At 42.4% G+C, this 20,750-nt stretch overlaps 2 long non-coding RNA genes across 3 annotated transcripts in view; one reads left to right on the top strand and one right to left on the bottom strand.

Moving 5' to 3' along the window:
• LOC129384947 (uncharacterized) overlaps positions 1–17,795 on the bottom strand; it is a 37,495-nt gene extending 19,700 nt beyond the window's left edge. Inside the window, exon 1 of the long non-coding RNA XR_008612494.1 lies at positions 17,647–17,795. This is a non-coding gene — a long non-coding RNA (uncharacterized lncRNA). The remainder of the gene's footprint in view (positions 1–17,646) is intronic.
• LOC129384946 (uncharacterized) lies at positions 4,566–14,212 on the top strand. Of its 2 annotated transcripts, none has more exons than XR_008612493.2 (4): positions 4,566–4,966; positions 8,233–8,482; positions 10,296–10,457; positions 14,107–14,212. It is a non-coding gene; the product is annotated as an uncharacterized lncRNA (long non-coding RNA). The 2 variants fall into 2 exon arrangements; XR_008612492.2 differs by having other exon boundaries at positions 4,707–4,966; positions 8,262–8,482.
• Positions 17,796–20,750: the final 2,955 nt, after the last annotated feature.

Raw genomic sequence — 20,750 nt, 5'->3', positions numbered from 1 at the left:
TATGCATATGCCCCATTTTTGCAAGAGCAACCGGTTGCCATTCGAGATAAAAGTGCCCTTCCCGTTGGTCTCAGATAAAACTAAAAAAGTGTTCCCCACACATACCGATAGTGTCTTGAAAAGAAACATCCTCGTTGACTTCAATACACTTCCGAGCGAGCTATACGTACCCATTAGATACCAAAGGATATACTGAGGAGGGTATAGCAAATCTACCGTAAGTTGAGGGCCAGCGTCTGACGTTATTTGGCTTTGACTTAAACTGGAATCAAAACATATGGCTTGGAGCCATGTACATTAACAGCCATATTAAGGGCACGAAGTTGAAGAAGGAGGAGGAGCTCAGCGGACAGGTCGAAGGGTGATATATTGAAATGCTGTTAGCTGCAAAGTATTACCACGATAGCTCCCTTTCATAACCAATAGAATAAATGACTGCTTTAAAAAGTACACGCAGGCCCCTTTAAATCTATTCACATAGGGTGTTCCTTTTTTAGCTGCCCCAGTTTTTAATATCGCCTGTAGCAGATGGCACAACCTGAGTTAAATTACTCAATGAGGCGGTCGGTAATTCTACGAGAAATATACATGCTTCAATGAATAATTCATATACCTGTACTAATAAACTGTTTTATTTTGTCATATTCCGGCATTTATTTCAGTCTATGAATTGGAGCTAGTGCGATTCCGAGGCACGTCGATTTGGAACGAATTCTGGGGATGGCACTGGTTTCGAGATATGCACCGTCAAACATGCTCTAAAAATGCACTGTTCTTCCATTTTTCTTTTTTAAGAAAGCAGTGTTTTATTCATTGACGCGAAAAGTAATTGGAACGCCAATGCACTTCGTCAGTCACATTGAAAATTAATACATCGAACTAGTGTAGTTCTGTAAATTTGTTCCAAGTGAATCCGCCTCGATAACTCACTGGCTAGAACGCATAAATTCTAACGTGTAATGTAATATGTGCTCTAAAATAAAATTAAAAAGGTAATGGGTGCACTTTTGTTGCTTGTTCAAATAAACATTACGATTTCTCCTAGAAGTAATGATCGCCTCATCGAGTACTTTAGCTCAGTGCTTAGAATTGTACTATCTTCCATGGAGAATTAAAAAAAATGATGCAGCTAAAAAAAGAAGCCTGCTGTATGTATAACAATTAAAAAATTAAATTGTGGGGTTTTACGAGCCACAAGCAGGATCTGATTATGAGGCACGCCGTAGCAGAGGACTGCAGTAATTTGGACCACCTGGGGTTCATTAACGTGCACATAAATCAAAGTGCACGGGTGTTTTCGCGTTCTCTCTCCATCGAAATGCGGTCACCGTGGCCGGTATTCGATCCCGTGGTCTCATGCTTAACAGCCCAGCCCCATAGCCACATGTATAGGAATTCTGTGTGCAATCACATAATTGTTTTTCCTTGTGAAGCGTCAAGCTGCGCTTGTCGAAGTGCCATACTGTGCATCTTCGAGAGTTGGTGTTTGCATTTTGGTATAGCTTGCGAACTGCAAAGTCCTTAAACGTCTATATTCCATGATAATATAGTTAGAACCAGTGCGATACACAAACTTAATCATTATATGAGTTGGCACAGAGCATCGAAATGAGGCAAAGACGAACTACATTTATTTGTCTAGCATATTACGTAAGGTTACCACAAAACCTACGAGCGTGTCAAACCAGGCTAGTTTTACACCGACATTTCTAATAGTGTCGCAAACTTGAGCGCCGAAAACAATACAACGTTTGCCACTGGTGGGTAAATATGGCCTGTTACCTGCCCATATACTCTTTTCAAATTTATTGATGTTGAATTGTATTGTCCCTTGCTACTAACGTGCCGTGGTCATCGTTTAATTGTGGCGTACACTGTAAAAAATTTCCGTAATTATACGGAGGATTTCCGTCATTATACGGAGAACTGCAGGGTAAAAATACGGAAACTATGTCATATTTCAAAAATACGGCAAAATCTGCCGTTAATATACGGAAAGTGCTCTCCGTTTTCAGCTTTACGGACATTTTCACTGTAATCATATGTACGGCTATACACTGTTTTGGATGAAACAGACAGAATTCCGTATTTTTGTTATGCGAACATCCGTTTTATTGTGAGAAAACTTAAGCTGTCTGAATGAGCGCTCGTACTCGTAAAGTTTAAGCCAACAATATATTATTCAACACGCAAACTGTACGCATTATGAAGATGCGTACAAAATGTGAGAGCTAGCCTTCTACCAAATGCTGCAATAACAGATCGTATAAATATATATACGCATCTTCTATTGCGGTCGCAGTTAGCTGCGCATATGGGCCTCGCTGATCATATGCGCAAATATATGCGTGTTCTCGCAATGTTCTCAAATTAAGCGCTTTGTAGTTAATAGTTGTAGTTTAAGTGAACGAAGAGCCGTGGACATACGTGCATACGTAAACAAGCTTGCAGCATTCAGGTGCTGGTGCACTGGGAGTGACATTGGTGCTCTGTATACGCCAAAAATTGTGTGCACTCTAAATCAGTACCGAAACGCAGGGAGTGGTATAATGACCGTAACGGCATTTACATTTTGCAACAAATGGTCTCGAAGGGGGCTGGCGGCCTATAGATCCAAGTACAACGGTCGGATGAAATTTTCGAATGCGGCAAGCAATTAACCCAAGTGTCAAAGGGCATTGCTGAACTGCAATGTAGTTGGTTAACTCATTCCCATAATATTTACAAAATATCTCGTCTCTGACAATAACTGTCCATTCATTGAGACAAATCGACTACGCATAATCTTCACTGTTCATGTGTTAATTCTTGCGATAAGATGTAATCGCAAATATTTGGCGCTTCATCTTGAACCAAGACCGGTAAGCGCGCTCATTCTTGTACGGTAGAATAAAGAACGCGAACATGCACCGACATGTGTGTAAACTACTGGAAGGTGACTGAAGATGAAGGACCTATTACCGTGCTAGTACTGTGTGTACTGTCAAAAAGAAGAAAAAAATAATACGGAAAGAAAGAATGCCCGGTGCCGAGATGTAACGATTCAAGCTTTATTTCTTTTTGACCTAGAATGCAACACCATTAGTTCCATGTGCTTTGTATATGGGTAATGTTATGACACAACTCATTATTTACCCGTTCATTACATGCACCAACCAGCCCAAATTATCGCTATACTAGAGATTATGGACGCATCGCAGTGCATTGCTATGCACTTCATTGCAGCACAGGGGTTAGCTATCCCCAGTAGCGAACGCTTTGGTTGACCTCCCTGCCTTTCTGCTTCTTGCATTCTCTCTCCCTTTGTATAAAACGCACTAACTTGTGGGAGAGAAAGTGTTCTCCTCTTTTAGAATTCAATTAATTGTAAAGCAATTATATTGCAGTTCCAGTAACTGTATCGACCGGGTCCCGGTCGAAGAAACCAACAGCAGGCGTTTCAAGACAACAGTGAACTGTTATGTTTATTGCGCTGGGCATCTTATACCAGAGCGAGGGAAAGGGGGTAGTGGAAATAGAGGGCAAGGAAAGGCACGTGTCGTTCCAGCGTGCCAAGATAGCTTGTGCTCGTTGAACTGATACGATACAGTAACTAGAGCACAAATGCGAAAACGAAACCGATTCTGTTATCCGCGCTCACAGAGTGCGGCACCAGGGGGCAGCGCGCGCTGCGCGTCCGTTAGGAGTGGCAGACGGAGCTGCACATGTGTAGTCAGCCGGAATTTTTCGTGTCGTGTTGTAAAAGTTGTTAATTTGCCGTAAATATCTCTCTCTTGATTTGTACTCAAGAGTGAAGCAAGACTCCAAGGAAGAGAGATTGACGCATCGGGAGCGAAGAACAGAAATGATGGATGGTTACGCTGCTTGGGTCTGGGCACGTTCGAATTGGCAAAGTTCCGAATTTGTCGCTGTGTTTTGTACGCTTGTGCGCTCGTCATTTGCCGTCATCGCGCGGAGATATTTGCGCTGGATGTCTTTCACTTCGTGTACACAACTCTGCACGCTGCGGCATCGAAGAAGTTGTCCTGTGTTTGGGTGCACGTATGCGCTTGGACACGGATATATCCTGCTTGCTCTCAACGGGTGTTCAACAGTCTACGCGCACTCGTGTAACTTGCTCATGAGGTAAGCCCATTTTAATCTTATTTGGTTTGCATAACGTAGGTATTAAAGTGATGTGTGGTAAGCCGGTGTCGCGAACAGAAATATTGTTTCAAAAGACCACTATGCAACGTCTTAGGGCAAAACTGACGCATGAATGGGGAAAGGGATCACCCTGTCTTCTCAGATCGATTCCAGTCGTAACGCGATCGGCTCGATCGCAATTTCCGTGAGGTACTTCTAACCTTTTGCTCACTCGCGTTAAAAGCGTAGAATAAAACTGCGTTCAGTTGCGCACTTGTATTGACGCTTGTATTGGCTTGAGAGCATACTGTATCCGATACAAGAACGTCTGTTAAAATACGGAAATAAACGTTCGAGGCAATAGCAGTCGCTCACTACCTGTGATCGTTACTTTCTTGCTTGGGTGCACGTTTTAATTGTGACCAGAAAAAAAAGTTATTTCCTCTGGCTGCTCTGCTGTGTTTCCTCGGTGCAACTTTTTGCAGTGCAGCAAGACGTGTTGCTTCGAATGATGTCTGGGCAGTCAAGGCATTCGTGTCAGTAAGCAAGCAGTAAACGGGGCATCAGTGCGAAAAAAATTGGACATACAAGAGAAGCGAATGGTATCATCATTGACTCTTTTATTTTACGACTAATTCAGTTGTATTACTAAAGCGGAGAGTGGATATGCATGAAAGTCAGATTGTATTGATACTCAGCAAAAACAAGGTAACTTATCATTACTAATCAATCCTTTTCTTTTACTGAAAGGCAAGTTGCTGTTGTGCTGGAGCTGAGAAGAGGTCTGCTGCCTGCAATGGGTCCATCTCTCTCAAGTTATCGCAGTATTGTAGCTCTCAAAGTGAGTGGATTTTTTTTTCTCTTAGCTATTTGCCACCTGAATCATGACTGCCACCTGCCACCTGAATCAAGCTGTGTAGGTGATCACTGTTAGTGACATTGGAGTGCTGGTGGACAAGCACTCCTTTATGATTGCAATGCATATGACAGAGTGTAGCTGTGGCAGTATGCGAAGGTGTTAATCTATAAGCCAAATTAGGTTCTTTGAGGTAATATGTTAATATATTGATGACATTGGATTGTGGTCTAGCAGGCAAAAATGCTAAACAAGGAGAAGTAATTTTAATTTGCACTTGGTAAGATGTGCAAGCAATTCAGGCTGTTACACATGAAATGGGATATTTGTAGATGTCTTCTACAATGCTGCAGTCCTGAATAGCTTCAGAGTTTAGTGATACCACTATAATTTCTCTGTAAAGCATGCAGCACAGTTTAGCATTGGGGGAGGCTGGCATCAACAGGCGTCTACTTAGTTAGCTAAATGGGGTTTAATGGCGCAAAAGCGGCTAAGGCTATGCTGCGGCAAACATGAGATGTTTTAAAATCCAGTTAATGAAGGAAAATGCTTTGTTAATAATCTATATTTTATGTAAAAATCCAGTGTCGTCTAGAAATTTACGAACGTCACATAATGGGACTAGCGGATCATCACCTAAAATTAGAGCAGGGTGTAAAGGTATGTGTAGTTGATATAATTTGTGCAAAAGTGTTCGTCTGTGTTTCAGTCTGCTTACATGTGAGTAATATGTGCATAACTGTTAGTGGCTGTTGACATTTCTCGCATGTTGGTGTGTCTTCTTTCGTAAGTAAGTAATTGTGTGTGAGGTGACGATGTTGTAGCATATGTGTTGCGATGATGACTTGAATTCTGAGTACGTAAGGAAATGTGAGGAATGCTCTGCGCTGCTGTAATGAGGGTTCGTTACATTCAACATATAAACTTTGAATAGATGACGTCTACTTACTGTGAAGTTCAAATGAGGTGTTACTGTTAGGGTGACCATATATAATTTATGGTTTAATTCTAATCTTGTATGAGGCAGACATAGTTTACCCACTTCGTTAAACAATAGAGATGTAATATCTATGTATACAAGTATTACCCATTCATTTATGCCATTTGGACAATGGCAGAAATGCATTGGCAATACTTGTGTACGTAGACATTACATCACTATTGTTTAACCAAGGGTGCCCCTGCATGCTCAATTTTACAGGGCTATTATTAAGTAATGTCAACTTTTGTTGTAACATTAAGGCACCTTTTATATTATTACAGATTACCACCATTGTGTACCATCATAGTGTGATATTTACACTAAATGTATTTGACTTTGCTATAAAACCCTGCACAGTGGTGCATCATGAAATTTTTTTCTATAGTTTCTGGCCTCAGAATGCACTTCATGTTATATTCTTGTTTGCAACAAAACTATAATGCAGGTTTCTCTCCTTATATTTTGTGGCACTTCAAGCTGCGGCGAGCTAAACCACTGGGCAGCAATACTGGAATCGCTACTACGTGTGGAGCTGTCTTCAAATACACACAAGGAATACATAATTGCTTTTTAGCGCAAAACAACGGACACAAGAAAGACGACAGAACAAGGTGCTAGTCTCAACTGACATCACTTTATTGCGTCCCTCCTTTGTAGACAGCAGAATCTAGAAGAACATGCGCTGTGAACACACCATGTGCAGGAACCACCAACATCTGATCACAAGAGCACACTCATACGACAGAATCCAAAAAAAAACATTGAACACTGTACAAGGTTAAAGAAAGCACACTAATGCACTGTGACCCCAATGACTGTATGAAGAAAGCTTCCGATAACTCTCTGGCGGTGGTATCACGGCTCTTTTTCAAAATCGTAGTATCACGAAACATTGCGAACATAAGCGATCCATACCAACAGGCACAGGTTCCCATTTGGCTCAACATTGTAAAATATGGAAGTGCAAAGCCATGTTTCGTGATACTATGATTTGAAAAAGTGCTGTGATACCACCGCCCGAGAGTTATCGGAAGCTTTCTTCATACAGTCATTGGGGTCACAGTGCATTAGTGTGCCTTCTTTAACCTTGTGCGGTGCTCAATATGGTTTTTTGGATCCCGTCGCATGAGTGCGCTCTTGTGATCGGTTGTTGGTGGTCCCTGCACATGGTGCTCACTGCACATGTTCTTCTAGATTCTACTATCTATAAAGGAGTGACGCAATAAAGTGATGTCAGTTGAGAGTAGGGCCTTGTGCTGGTCGTCTTTCTTGTGTCCATTGTTTTGCCCTAAACAAAGTATTTATGGATTCGCACCAACTAGCCCGCCAATGCATTGTGTTGAACGCAAAGAAATGCTGCTTTGCCTTTTTTGACTGTGTTGCGGGCACTTCTGAAGTAGTCTGTCCAATAACCTTGGTGGCATGGAAGTGCCGTCCACTTCTATGCGTTGCTTTCTGTTTCATTGTGGCATCACATCACATTATATTCATAATGTGTATGTACTTTTTCTAAGAGACCCATATTCCTATCCTTGTGTTATATTTGCTGTCGCATTATTTATGCGCAAATGACCAGTGCTCCAAGTTCCATTTTATCGCAAAGTAAACTACTGGTACCTAAACAGTTCTGTATATCAGAAAACCAAAGCCGAACTGCCGAACACTATCAAGCAGCAGCCTTAGTACAGTGTCAAGTAGTCAGATTTTATTGGTTATGCAGAGGTGCACAGTGTACCTCTTTATTACTTGCTGAACAATTAAGCTGTGTGAAAACTGAGTATTTATGTAGCTTCAACCACATGCTATTGGCCATTTCTCCTGCCCTCAGCAAGTGTGGAAGATTATCATGGCATTTCTTTTTCTAACTCTTTTTCCTTATTACAGTGGGATTACTGCATGTGTACGTAGGAAACGGATCACATAGGCAATCAAAAGCCAAGAATGTGTAAACTTGGAACATTGATTGTACAGTTTGATGACCCAGAATAAGTAGAAATACACCATAAATGATTGACGAATAACTTTTACTTGACACAGGGCTAGAGCATACAGTAAGCATACTGTATGCTCATACGATGTCACATCAATTTAAATTTTAGTGTAGCTTTACAGTGTACGCTTCTATTGTTGCATTCTGTCAGAGGGATGGTAATGTTTCGCGTGTCTAGCAACTAGACTGTCTATATACAGTAGTAAAAATGTGCGAACTGTATTTTTTAATGATTTGATAGAATGTGTAGAACAATAAAGCCATACAATCAACGCACAGTGATGTGACTTTCTCTGCACATGTTGCAGGTTCAAAAAAGTATGGTGGAAGCTGTTGCCTAGGTTCCGACCAGAAAATGGTGGAAGCTGTTGCCAAGGTTCCGACCAGAAAAGACAGCCAGTATAAAAGGGTCCACACCACTGATCTCTACTACAGGGCATGGACAGCACATCGAGCACCCTCGACTGAAGCCAACCTTGTCCCGGAAGTTGGTGCTTCACAACTTTGCGGCAGCACTTCGTTTGCACGGGTGTGTGGCATTTCTTCCCCTAACATGCCTGCCTGATGTGCCATAAACTACCCAAGCAGTGTTTCGAGGTGTCCAGAATTTTTCCATTGCAGTGTCTACAGTGTAGCTAACATAAGTGGCGTGCAATGGAAACACTGGTAAATGAGAAAAAATTTGATGTAAGAGAACACTATCGTATACGGGTTCAGATTGTCATAAAAGCGCTTACCAGACATGTAGAGACCTCCTAAAATGTGAAAAACCACATAGAAAAGTTTTTCGGCAGCAATATTATCTGATCGCACGCACTAGTTAGTCCACCATATGCCCTGCTTCCAGGACAAGCGCCTGCATGACACCGCATTTCCACTGGCTTCACCTGCATCCGGAGCGGTGTGCTGCATCCAGCAAAACATTAGAAATCACTGGTGCACAGTGTTTTCTGTCCCCTTTCTCGACACCTACTGAACACATGGTAAACTGTTTCCAAAGCAAAAAAGCAGAGGGAAAGGGCTCTGAACACATTGCATTTTAAAGTGGCTGGTACTGGGTAACGCAAGTACTGTGGCATAGTAGATTTGCACCAGGCAACCTGTGCGCCCAAAAAGGCTGCTGTTTACTTGCAAATGGCCAACGTATTGTGAGCATGTTGAAGTTCTTTTTTTATTCTCATCGCTTATTTAGCTAGTGGAGACAGCTTTCACAACTGGAGAAGCCTTGGAAGCATGAAACACTTCACAAAACCAGCTTCAATATATCGTGTCTGCATCACAATTTCATGGCTGCATAAGTGAACCCTCTGGTTAACATGTAAGAGTGTTCATGATGTTTGCCATGCATTATCCACTTTATTTACAGGTCAACCCTATCTTGAGATTTAAGCTGATGTTGCATTTAGAGAAATTATGGCCGAGAGCCAGCTTTTGAAAATACAGATTGAGCTCGACAGATTAAATGCCAGAACAAGTCGTTGAGGATTTCAGATCAAGAATCTTCAAAGGCCAGTTCATTTAGTGGTGTTAATATTCTGCTCAAAGTTGTTGATTGTTACTTTCGTATGGTGCCCAAGCATTGCGGTAACAACTTCACTTGGAGTACATAGCAAGGGTGTATTCGACGTAAGCTGCTGGCTTTTTTCTGTGTTTTCAAAAACTGGTTTCTTGTTCAGTTCAAATTTTCAAATTTTGTATTGTTTATTAGGTGTTGTGTTCTGTTTCCTTTTCCTGCAGCTTCTTAGTTAAACATCTGAATAGTGAACACAACTTGACCTTTTGCTTATTTTTCTAGATTACCGCCCTCGATGCAAAACAATTTCACTTCAAAACTGCTTGTACCGTACTGAAAGAATAACTTGAAGCAGCCATAGCCACCAATAAGACGCAAGAGATGATTATAAAAATTGTAATATTGTTTTTTGATCTACAGGGTGTCTTAACTATCGTGCACCAAGATTTAGAAATATGTGAATGCGATGTAACCAGACAAAATGAAGGTAATGTTGTTTGCCGTCGCTTGGAGATACTCTGATTATATTTTGCATTCTGCCTAATTACATAATTCTTAATTAGTTATTAAATATCTCAAATAATTAAATGAAATGTGTCAATGAAAAGTTGTAGAGCAATATGAAAGCCTCCTTATACACTTTTTTGTTATTGTTACTCATTGTGTGCTACATAAAAGTGTTTTTCCAAGGAATAAGCCTGCGAATACACATAAAGTGTCTTGAGTGGCCAGTCATGTGTCAGTTTTGTGGTGCAAAGCCACGAATACACCTTAAATGGGTTCTTTTAAGAAAAAGACTTGGCTCAGAAAATTATCCTTCTTTATGCAGCCTGTGGAGACAAGGTTTCTTAGACATGGCCATGGCCCTCAAGGGAGATGCCGAGGCCACAGGCAGTTCCTCCAGTGACCGTGAAAAGGTCCCCTGGGGCACAAGTCTAATTTGGCACCCCTACCTTTCTCCTGCAGCTTTTCTGTCTACTTAGCTAACCAGGTGGGTCAATGATGGCAAAGGGAAAAAAGAATCAACAGCTTCAATCGTAGAACTTGCTCAAGCTCAACGCATTTTTGGTGTGAAGTTCTTCCCTTATCATTTATCAAAAAACGGGTAATAAGTATATGATATGGTCGTCATACGGACACCTCTTTCCCACAGAGAATTAGCAGTAAAAAAAGCAGCTTATGAAGGCTTGAATATTAGCTAGGATGATGTGGCATAGATAGGATAATGATTATGAATGTTTCTGGTAAAGGTAGTGGTAGTAGAGTGAATAATCAGTTTATATATAGATTAAAAGACATTTCGTTCCAATGCCAGAATTTTAAATCATCCCAAATAATTCTTGCGTTTGATAGTCTATGCGCATTGAGTGACAGTGCTTCTTGATGCTTGCTTATTGCTGACATCATTTTTATGCTGCATAATTCACCTGTTTAAATTCCCTATTTCTCCCGTTCAAGCAACTTTACATTCATCATAACATACCTTGTAGGTGAGTTCCAGAAACTTGCTGATGAGATTAGGGGGCGGCGTGCACCCCAGGCTTAGATATGCATTCAAGAGCCTAATATCTTGCAAATGTTAGAAATACTCCTGCTAAGCAAGTTCTTGGTGTCATACAAGGTTATTTGCGAGTACGAATTTGCCTAAATTCAGAAAACAGTCAATCTAAAACATGTCAAGCAATATCGCTGACAGTACACACACATTCCAACGGAACTAAATACAAATAAATATAGCACCAAATGCAGAATCATTGGCATGATGCCATTCTTTCAGTGGAATAAAATCTGTCCTGCGTTGTAAATCTGGAATCCTTTATAATCCAGACTACTAAATGCATCATGAGGGTTGTGACGTAAGATATGCGTGTATTTATTCCTCGTTTTTTTACTTTAAGACCCGATAATGCTTAAACAGCAGTGAAAGAACTGAGATCACGGTACTTAATACTTTATATTGCTCCAGAAATCCGTTTTTCTGCCGATCGCAGCATTTGACACTACCAATTTTTGACAGAAAATGTGAGACAGAAGGCACATAACACTTAAGGTGGTGCTATTCACTTTGATTGTTTGGGAACAAAACTCATAATGTACATGTTATGGCCCTACGTGTCATTGCCTTTGAACAACAAAATGGTAGGGGGTTTGCGTTTTGCAAAACTGCATGGAGGTTTTTACTGTGTGCAATTAAAATTAGAAACCTTCACACCTGATACTAAATGCATTCTCCACAGCTTTAGGTTATACAGGTGCACTACTTTACACAGAACACACTCTTTTACCTCATCACTGCCCACACTCTTAGGCAAAGTTACATCCTTTGGAGTGCCCCTTCTGCCACACAACGATAATCGTCATCTGCCTTGTTGCGTTTCCTTTCTTTAACGCTGCGAGCCCTGTACTTTCCAGTAACAAACGGCATGCGCGTTATCAGCATGATAGCATTCCCGAAAGGAAAGTAGCGGGCGTGGCGTTTTAAAGAAAGGAAACACATCAAGGCAGATAATGATTGTTGTTGTGTGGCAGAAGGGGCACTCCAAAGGGTGTAACTGCCTAAGAGTGCAGGTGGTGATTCAGATTCTTCAAAGGTGTTTCATTGTATGGGATGGCACATCGCTCTTCACTTATTTGCAGAATATTGCATTCCAATTGTGTCATATGAGATGAATCCATTAGAGAGCTTTAACTTGCCCTAAATTTATTACAGCTCTGTACTGGTAAACTGGCAGCAGCTTGCAGTGCTTGTGGAAAAACAATTGTAACTGCCATATTATATGTAACTGCTAGTGCACAGGCATCGGCAGCAGCAATGGTTAGGGTACACTTGTTTCTTCTGTTCTGGGGTATGCATCCTCCACGAGAAAGTAGTTTTTTTCGTCTTCCTCTTCTAACACATTGGAATATGAAATGGGGTGTAATTTGTAGGGTATACTCTTGCATAAACTTCATGAGCATTTATTCTTGTCTGTGCCACAGATCATTGTTGCTACCACTATAATAGCAGTTTACAGCACCCGTAGGGAACAATCTGTGAATCTTTAACGAACAGTAAGGATAATGAATAATCGAATAATTTTTAGTAATCTTCAACAAATTTAGCACTCTTTGCTTCCCACTGTGGTGTTTTTCAAACTGCAATGTTGGCACAAGGTTTGTCTGCAGGATGTCATTTTGTGTGAATGAGTGCACTTGTGCGCATAACACCTCATCGTCAACATTCTGCTGCACAGAATGTCATTAGCTTTCGTATGCATTGGTCACTATCGGCTGCTCCTTTGTTAGTTGGAATGTAGCATTTATGTAAAGCACATTTGATGTTCTAACAAAAAGCATTGTGCCCTCTTATCTTCTAATTCTCCTACTTGATGCCTAGTGCTATTATAGCATGGTTGACACCATGAGAGTCAGTGTGGTGTATAATTGTGTCTGGTGGGGTGGGGGGTGTACATTAACTTAAGCAACTTTTCCAGACGACTTGAATCAATATTGTGGAATGCTGGGTTTTTTTTTTTCAATCACTGTTACCAAGTTTCACTTTGGTTGTGGCAACAAGTTTAATGTAGTTCGCTAGCACTCCTGCCAACACATATAATGTGCAGGCATCTGTGTTGAAAAAAAGACCAGCTAATGGTTTGTGAGGAGCTAAGGTCCATTTAGACCATTAAATTTTGAGCTTACACCGGTGGAAATAACCGGTGAATGAAAGCACACCCAGGAGAACTGACCATAACATTTTCTTTCAATATAATAATGATGAAGCTTTGAACTGCATATGAACTGACTTGTTTAAAAAATGACCCATTTCCTTGTTCAAGTAAGACAAAGGTTCCACAGGAAGACAGAAACTTGAAGCCGTCAACAGCAGCATGAATATAAACAGCGCTCGACGTTTTGCAATCTTGCACCTGGTTATCATATTGTCCATCCCATTTTTTTCCACAGGCTGTTCTTTACTGTTTTATGGTCATACCCAGTTTAATGTTAATGTCCCTATTTTTTAATATTTCGTTAATATATCTTTTCTTCATCGGCTTTTAACAAGATATATATACGTAATGTGCCTTCATTTACCATTTACAGTGATCTTAACCAGATGCATCTTGATACAAAATTTATTTTCCTTAATTCTTCGTTTTCCTTTTCCAAAAGTGCAAACTGTTTATCTTGATACCTATTTTGTCTTCTCGGAAGATTAGGTCTACTGGATTAATGACTGCTTACATGTGTACATCGTTTTCTGTTTTGGTCACCCCTACTCTTTGTAAGAACCGACAGTAGTGCTCATACCCGCTCCATCACAATCACCACTGCTAAGCACACCCTTCCTTCCTTTATTTTAACACTTTGGCTTCTCTTGACCTATTATATGCACCCGTTTCTTCTCCCCCAATGAGGCTAGGGGCCACTGAGCTATGCACAATCCAAAACAACACAGCCAAGGAAAACATTTGTTACCCTAATGACAAGCACCTATGTCGAAATGTTGGCTATAGCAACATCCCTTGTTCCAACAATGTTGGTCTACTTACATGTTTTTCTAACAGAGAAGTTACTGCTTTGTCGTGTTCTGTGATTATACTTTTTTGTCGCTTTCTTTAGGATGTATATTCACGAATCCTATTTGTTTCTCCTAACAGCAGCAAGTTTATCCTTGCAAGCATTTTGGGTCAAGAACAACTTTCACCAGGAAGAAGTGCAAGACGAGTGATTGAAGAAAATAAAGTTGCTTCTGTGATCTAAGAACTTGAGGACTGAAATGTTGCACCTTTGTGTATATATGCCATGCAGTGCATTCATATCACAAAGTGCAAAGTGTTTTATCTCTGCAGCCATGTCAGTGTGTTGGCAAGATAATTTTCTCAATGGTGACCTGCTGCTTTGTCTATGAGCTGCCTTCATGACATTTGCATTAAAGGCGATGTACTATCGTGGACAAAAGTACCCTGGAAGTGCGAGCGTTGACCAAATTGCATTTCTGTTCAAGACCGCTGAAAACAGTGGGTCACGTATGCACATTCCGAACGCAGATGGTAGCACGGCTGATCCCAGCAAATAGTGCACCATAAAATTCGGTCGACTCTCGCACGTCCTGGGCAATTTTGTCCCCGATGGCACATTCTTCGAACAATGGATATGCTCTGCAAGATGAAATACGGGAAGCACCTGTACTTTAACGGAAATAGTACAGATTTAGCATACGGAGTCTTTCGTTTTCTGAATACGGCAAGCACCTGTATTTTAACGGTTATAGTACAAATTCAGCATACAGAGTCTTCCGTTTTCTAGATACAGATGCACTCGTATCTTGTATTACGGTCTCTCTTTTACAGTTGTCCGTTCTACGGAAATGACCGTTCTTAATCTACGGAAGAGTGTTCGGTCACAAATTACCAGCAAATTTTCTGTAAAGTAAGGAAAATTTTTTTTACAGTGTACTTCAGACGGAGGGTAACACTCGTTATCGGTGCACACAAATCACCGTGTATAGGACAGTGCTTATATTCAGGACAAGAATAGACATTAAAGCAACCAGAAGTGCCTTGGAACGACGAATGAAAATAAATAAAGCTTACACGCGCTGTACGCATTATTTATTCAGTCCATCAAGAATTTATTTCTGTTGCCGACATGTGTCGTAAGAGGTGGAAGAGTATTAATTAATTGAAGGGAAAGATGGCGTCCTCCCTAGCGAAGGCCCACAAAGCTTTAGGTTGTTTTTTTTAGCCTCGCTTTGTGTTGCTGTGTAGACTTCGTACCATGCCACCTAGCGAGCCCGAGGTTGCGGCTTCATAAGGTTGGCAGTGTGGGTACACAATTTGGAGCCGCACGTTTTGTCTGCCTTTGTATGCGCAGAAGGATAACGTCATTCCAGCCCAAAATGTCTCTAAGAGCTCTGTATCTTCGGTGCGATACCGGTAATGGCTCTGCTATGAAGACCACCAACTGAACCCGTCTATATGCCCTTACCTTATTGAAGCGCAGGCAAAACGACAGCGACACAAGAAAACACATCAGACAACACACAGCACTGTGTTTTGTCTAATGTGCCTTTGTTAGTCTACCTGGGCTACAAGCAAGTACGTAGAAGATGCCATGGCTGCAAGACCATCTTCCCTTAGTGTACATCAGCGGAAAAACACTCCTGCAGTAAACTCTTCCTCTCTGACTTGATCGTAGTTAATTTTCATTCATTTAGCGTAGTGCATGTTGGCGGAAGCATACGTATGATAAATCACCGTCAGTTTCCTTTGTAGGTTGCGCTGGTGGTGTTTGATCAGTTTTTTTTTTTTCGTCTTGGAGTTTCATAACCCACCCTCCACCCCGCCTCTTCTTTTCCGACTAAGGCTACGTTCACACATTGTCTCGAGGCAGGCGGAAGCGGCAATAACTTCAAAACACTTTAAAATGGATGTCAAATCAGGCGGTGAGCCCAATCGGTCTCGGACCGATTCTTTCGCCAAGGCGGAGCAGAAAGTAGTTCCTCTTCAGCGGAAGCAGCTCTAGTATGTAAACATCCCGTCGTAAAACTCAAAATGGCACTAAATGTGTCGACTGTGATGCTGATCGACGCGATCAATAACCGCCATGCGCTCTACAAGAGTCACCACCTGCTTTAAAAGGAAAAGCCTGTCAAAATTGATTATCATCGCGATAGTATTCAGCGTCGCCGGACAGGAGGTGCGGCAACAGCGCGTTGTGGTTACCGAACTTTTCTTCAGGATAACCTTTCGGTGGTGGTGGGTTCACAGCACCACCACCGCCGCTTCCAAGTTGTATGCTTGTTACATTGTTCATTGTCCATTTCTAGGAAACAACTAGCTGGAACTATCAAAACTATTGCATCTTCCTCTTCCATGGCAGACGAAAATTGCAGACTACCCGTGGAGGTGTGCGGAATAATCGCTTTTAATGACGGATGGGTCAGTTAACAGACGTACCACTTGAAATGGTGCAATAAAGAGGGCATTCATGCGGATAAACGCCCGCAGACTAGATGTACGTGGGCAAAAGCAGCCGCGGTGGCCGCCGAGGTGACGAAACAAATATGAACATCTTGAAGATGTGCCGAAAATGTTCCGCCCGCCTTGGCCCTTCCAGCGGCTTGCCGCTTCCTAATGGGAACATTGCCTAAGTGTGCAATCTACGTAACGATCAATCTTAGTCTTCTACATTTTTAAAATTTGCCTGCGGCGATCCAGCTTCATTCCGATCGTTGAGCTGCATTACTTGACAAGGCGGAAAGAAATCGAAACACATTTGCAAGTCATTGACAATATTTCCGTAAATAAGTTCCAAACGAATTACGTTACGGCACATATTGCAATTTACCAATTCTAGTCGGTGGGTTTCTTAGACATATCCACTTGAAATGAATACCCAGGATCCCACCAGTTTCGATATATCTTTTTTCTTCAAAGTACAAGACGAAATAGATGGGCGTTCCAGTTACTTTTGTGCTTCAGTGTATAAAACAGCGCTTTCTTAAAGAAGTAAGTGGAACAACAGCGCAATTTTCCAGCAAGCTTGATGGCGCGTATCTCCAAACTGGTGTGAATTTCAAAATTAATTTCAAGCCAGTACGCCTTGCAAGCTTACCGGCTGCACCTCGTAAGTTTCAATATTTGGTATAAGTAATTGATTGAGCAGCTCAATAGCTACCTTTTTACTTAACTGAATGTGGGTTTCAATTTCTTATGCAAGTAATGTCAGCATCGCTAAATAATCCAGCTCTTGGACTAGAATTACGTTGTCTGTAACAGGTGATTCCTAAAAAAAAATCCGCAAAACATCGAAATTCTCTCCCGGCGTATGAATGAAAATGCGTCTCTGAGTAGGTAGCATTTAACCGGTTTGCCATACATGAAGGACAAAAGACGTGAAAGCATGGGAACTTTCAGTCTGGTTTCCCTAGAATTTACCCGGCAGTTCTGATCACGACCTACTGTATACAGTAGGTCGTGGTTCTGATATTGTGCTCAGTTGTTCAATTAACTTTGTGCTTTGAATAGTAGCTTCTCCTCGTTTAAAATGGCACAAACACTCCATACAACATTTTGAAGCAGCATCCCGGCAATTATCGAAGTAATTGCCCTACGAAGAGAATACAAATATTTTGTGCAACCAAAACTAGTCACATACTTAAAGGAACAAGCATAAAGCTGTCATAATTCACTTACCTTTGTCGAAGTGTGGAACTCATGTTTCTGTAAGTAAAATTTCTCATCACTGTGTGGCCCTCCACAATGACGGCGTCACGCCTAGTCTTCACACACATGGCGCTGCTGCCATCGTCCGAGATATTATAGTTTATTTGCAACAGGTCAAACCTGGTTTTTTGGCTGAACAGCTGCGAAATGGAACCAACGACATAACAATGACGTTTTGTAATGTCGCATTTGTGTCCTACATGAAAACATGATCACCACACAAAAGAGACAAAATAATAAGCTATAAAAACAGGCTCCAGAGCAGGACGGCACACGCGCCCGCTTGAATAGGCATAAAAAAAAAGTCACAGTTTCGCCCGAAAGGCGCATCAACATTGCAATATAAGCGTAATAAGGTGCGATGCAGGATGCGCCGAGTTTGGCAAAACTCGAGATCTTCACGAGCTCTGGCGGCACCCCCATATGAAAGTACAAATGGTACCGAGACACAGTTTATCTTTCGACAAGCCTACAGTTTCATTGGTTTATCTAGATTCACTCTGGATGGCTATCATTCCTGGGGCGTTGCATTCTGGGCGGTCGACAAACTGGGGCTCACGTGATCATACCGTCGGTGCATGGTCGTGCCTTCTTTCACTTGTTTGTCGTTCCGCCGAGTGCATTACATGCAGAAGTAAGTCATAAAACAAATGAATTTAGTACAATATTATTAGTTACTATAACGTGGTTTAGAAGCATTTTAAAGCTTATGAGATGTACACTGAATGCGTATTAGACTAATTTGTAGTTTAATACGATTCCCATTATACCACGAGGGTACGCTGTGGTGGCGTCTTCACATCCATTCACCGGGTGAGCATGGCGGCTAAGCATCGGAGAGGCCCAGTGTAAACAAACTCGTACAACGAGCTTGCAGTGCGCGACGTAGGTGATCAGGCTCGACGATGGCCACTATTTCTTGGATAGTTCTGTTCCTCCGTGAGCAATCTTTCCGTGCACCCCGTAAGACTACCAATAGCTTCGGCGATTTTACAGATCGCAACGCACTCCTACTGTTCACGGTGTAATGGTGAAGAAACAACTTGACCGGTGCTGTTTCTGTGAGTGCGCTGAGTTCCTCCAGTCTGCGTGACTGCGAGCGCCACGAATATTACAAAGTGTGTGCAAAAGGAAGACAGGCTATATAGCTACGATGCCACAAGGAGGTGGCGCCGACGTTGCATCTCGCAACCAACACAGTGAAGGAGACATCGACTAACTGGAGATAAGTATACTTTTACGGTTCCATATTTAGCATAATAATAGTGCACGGATTAAGTCACTTTCGTAGTACCGAACTGGATGTCCAGCTGTTTAAAAAGGACATTGAGAACCAATGAGTGTTCGTGCTTTTACATGCACGTGGGACCGCCAAAATTTAAAAGTGATCGCGTTTGCCCGAGCTTCGAAGCCATGCCATGCCACATCACGTCATCAATCAGGTAATTGAAAAATCTGCAGAGCACGAGAAACTTTTACATAGCTCCATTTATAGCATAAAGGCATTTGGAATTATTAGATACACGTACAGTCATAAACGCTGTACATTATTGAGCAGAAGAAGCAAAATACCCTGGGAAATATCGAGACTATGCAGCTGTATTAATTCGCCACTAGGAAATTGGAATAGCAATTAAAAAAGGGATCAGGCAAGGGGACAAATTCACCCAGGTGCTATTCACTGCACGGTTCAAATATTCGAACTATTACACTTAGGCGGGCCTAGAGTGAGCATTGGAAGGTTGAATAATATGGAAAAGATAAAGGTAACCTTCACTAACTTGGTGAGATAACAGAAATTCGTGAGTTACATTCAGCCCGCAGAATTTATTGAAGAGTATCTTTATCCAGGTGAAATGTTGCTACGGAACAGCCGCCACAGTGTGGTTGCACAGAGGAGAAAGAAGACGATGTGTGTGCCGGCTTGATATAGCGTCGCCATTTTGGCCTCCGTTAGCTTCCTTGTAAATAAATTGTAAATAGCATTCAGCTTCAGCTGCACGTAACATTAATTTGGTGGAGGTGGACGTTCCCCGTACCCGTCATGGAGCTTTGCAGCGGTCGCAACGGCGACAATGCAACTTCGGCTCCTGCTGGCGGCACTTCATGTACGCAAGCGTCTCCGCCTGCAGCGCCGACCTACGTCGCCGTTTCCCCACCTCGGGATCCTGGTGTTTTCAACGGAGTCGGCAGTCCTGATGTTGACGACTGTCTCCGCTTATACCAACGTGTCAGCACCAGTCCCAGGTGGAATCCGACTATTATGCTTGCCAACGTTCTTTTCTACTTCGACGGAGCTCCACTGGCGTGGTTCCAGACTCACGAAGAGGAGATCTCGAGCTGGGATCTCTTCAAAGGCAAGCTCCGCGACCTTTTTGGCAATTCGTTTGGTCGACAAGTCAATGCCAAGAAAGCCCTTGCCACGCGTGTACAGACGTCGACCGAGTCCTACGTGTCGTACGTTCTCGACGTCTTGGCCCTTTGTTCCAAGGCTGACCCGAACATGTCTGAGGACGATAAGGTTAACCACGTCATCAAAGGCATTGCTGATGACGCCTTCAATTTACTGGTGTTTACAAACGTCACCAGCATCGATATCATCCTCAAGGAGTGCCGCCGTCTCGAGCATGCTAAAAGCCGCCGGGTATCCCAGCATATCACGCGACTTCCCAACACAGCCGCTACGTCATCCTGTGACGACTTCTTCCACCAGCCGCCGCGATGTGACAACTTGACCCGCATCATTCGTCGTGAGGTCGAAGCGGCACAACCGGCGGCCCCTTCCTTCCCGTTACCTGATCATTCTCCGGTGACAATCTCCTTGATCCAGGCCGTCGTCCGTCAAGAGTTGTCCAACGTCGGCCTGCAATCCATTCGTTCCGTACACTCAGAACCTCTTTCTCCACGCCCGTCCCCACCTCGCTCTTCTTACTCCTTTTATGGACAGCGCAACCCCTCCGAATGGCGAACCGTGGACGACAAGCCGATCTGTTTTAACTGCCGACGCATTGGACATGTCGCTCGCCACAGCCGCAGCCGCTGGACTTCTCCGACGCGCTATTCTCCTGATTACC

The sequence above is a fragment of the Dermacentor andersoni genome, chromosome 4, assembly GCF_023375885.2.
Source record: "Dermacentor andersoni chromosome 4, qqDerAnde1_hic_scaffold, whole genome shotgun sequence".
In the NCBI taxonomy this organism is placed as follows: Eukaryota; Metazoa; Arthropoda; class Arachnida; order Ixodida; family Ixodidae; genus Dermacentor; species Dermacentor andersoni.
This window is presented reverse-complemented; position numbering and strand designations above follow the sequence as displayed.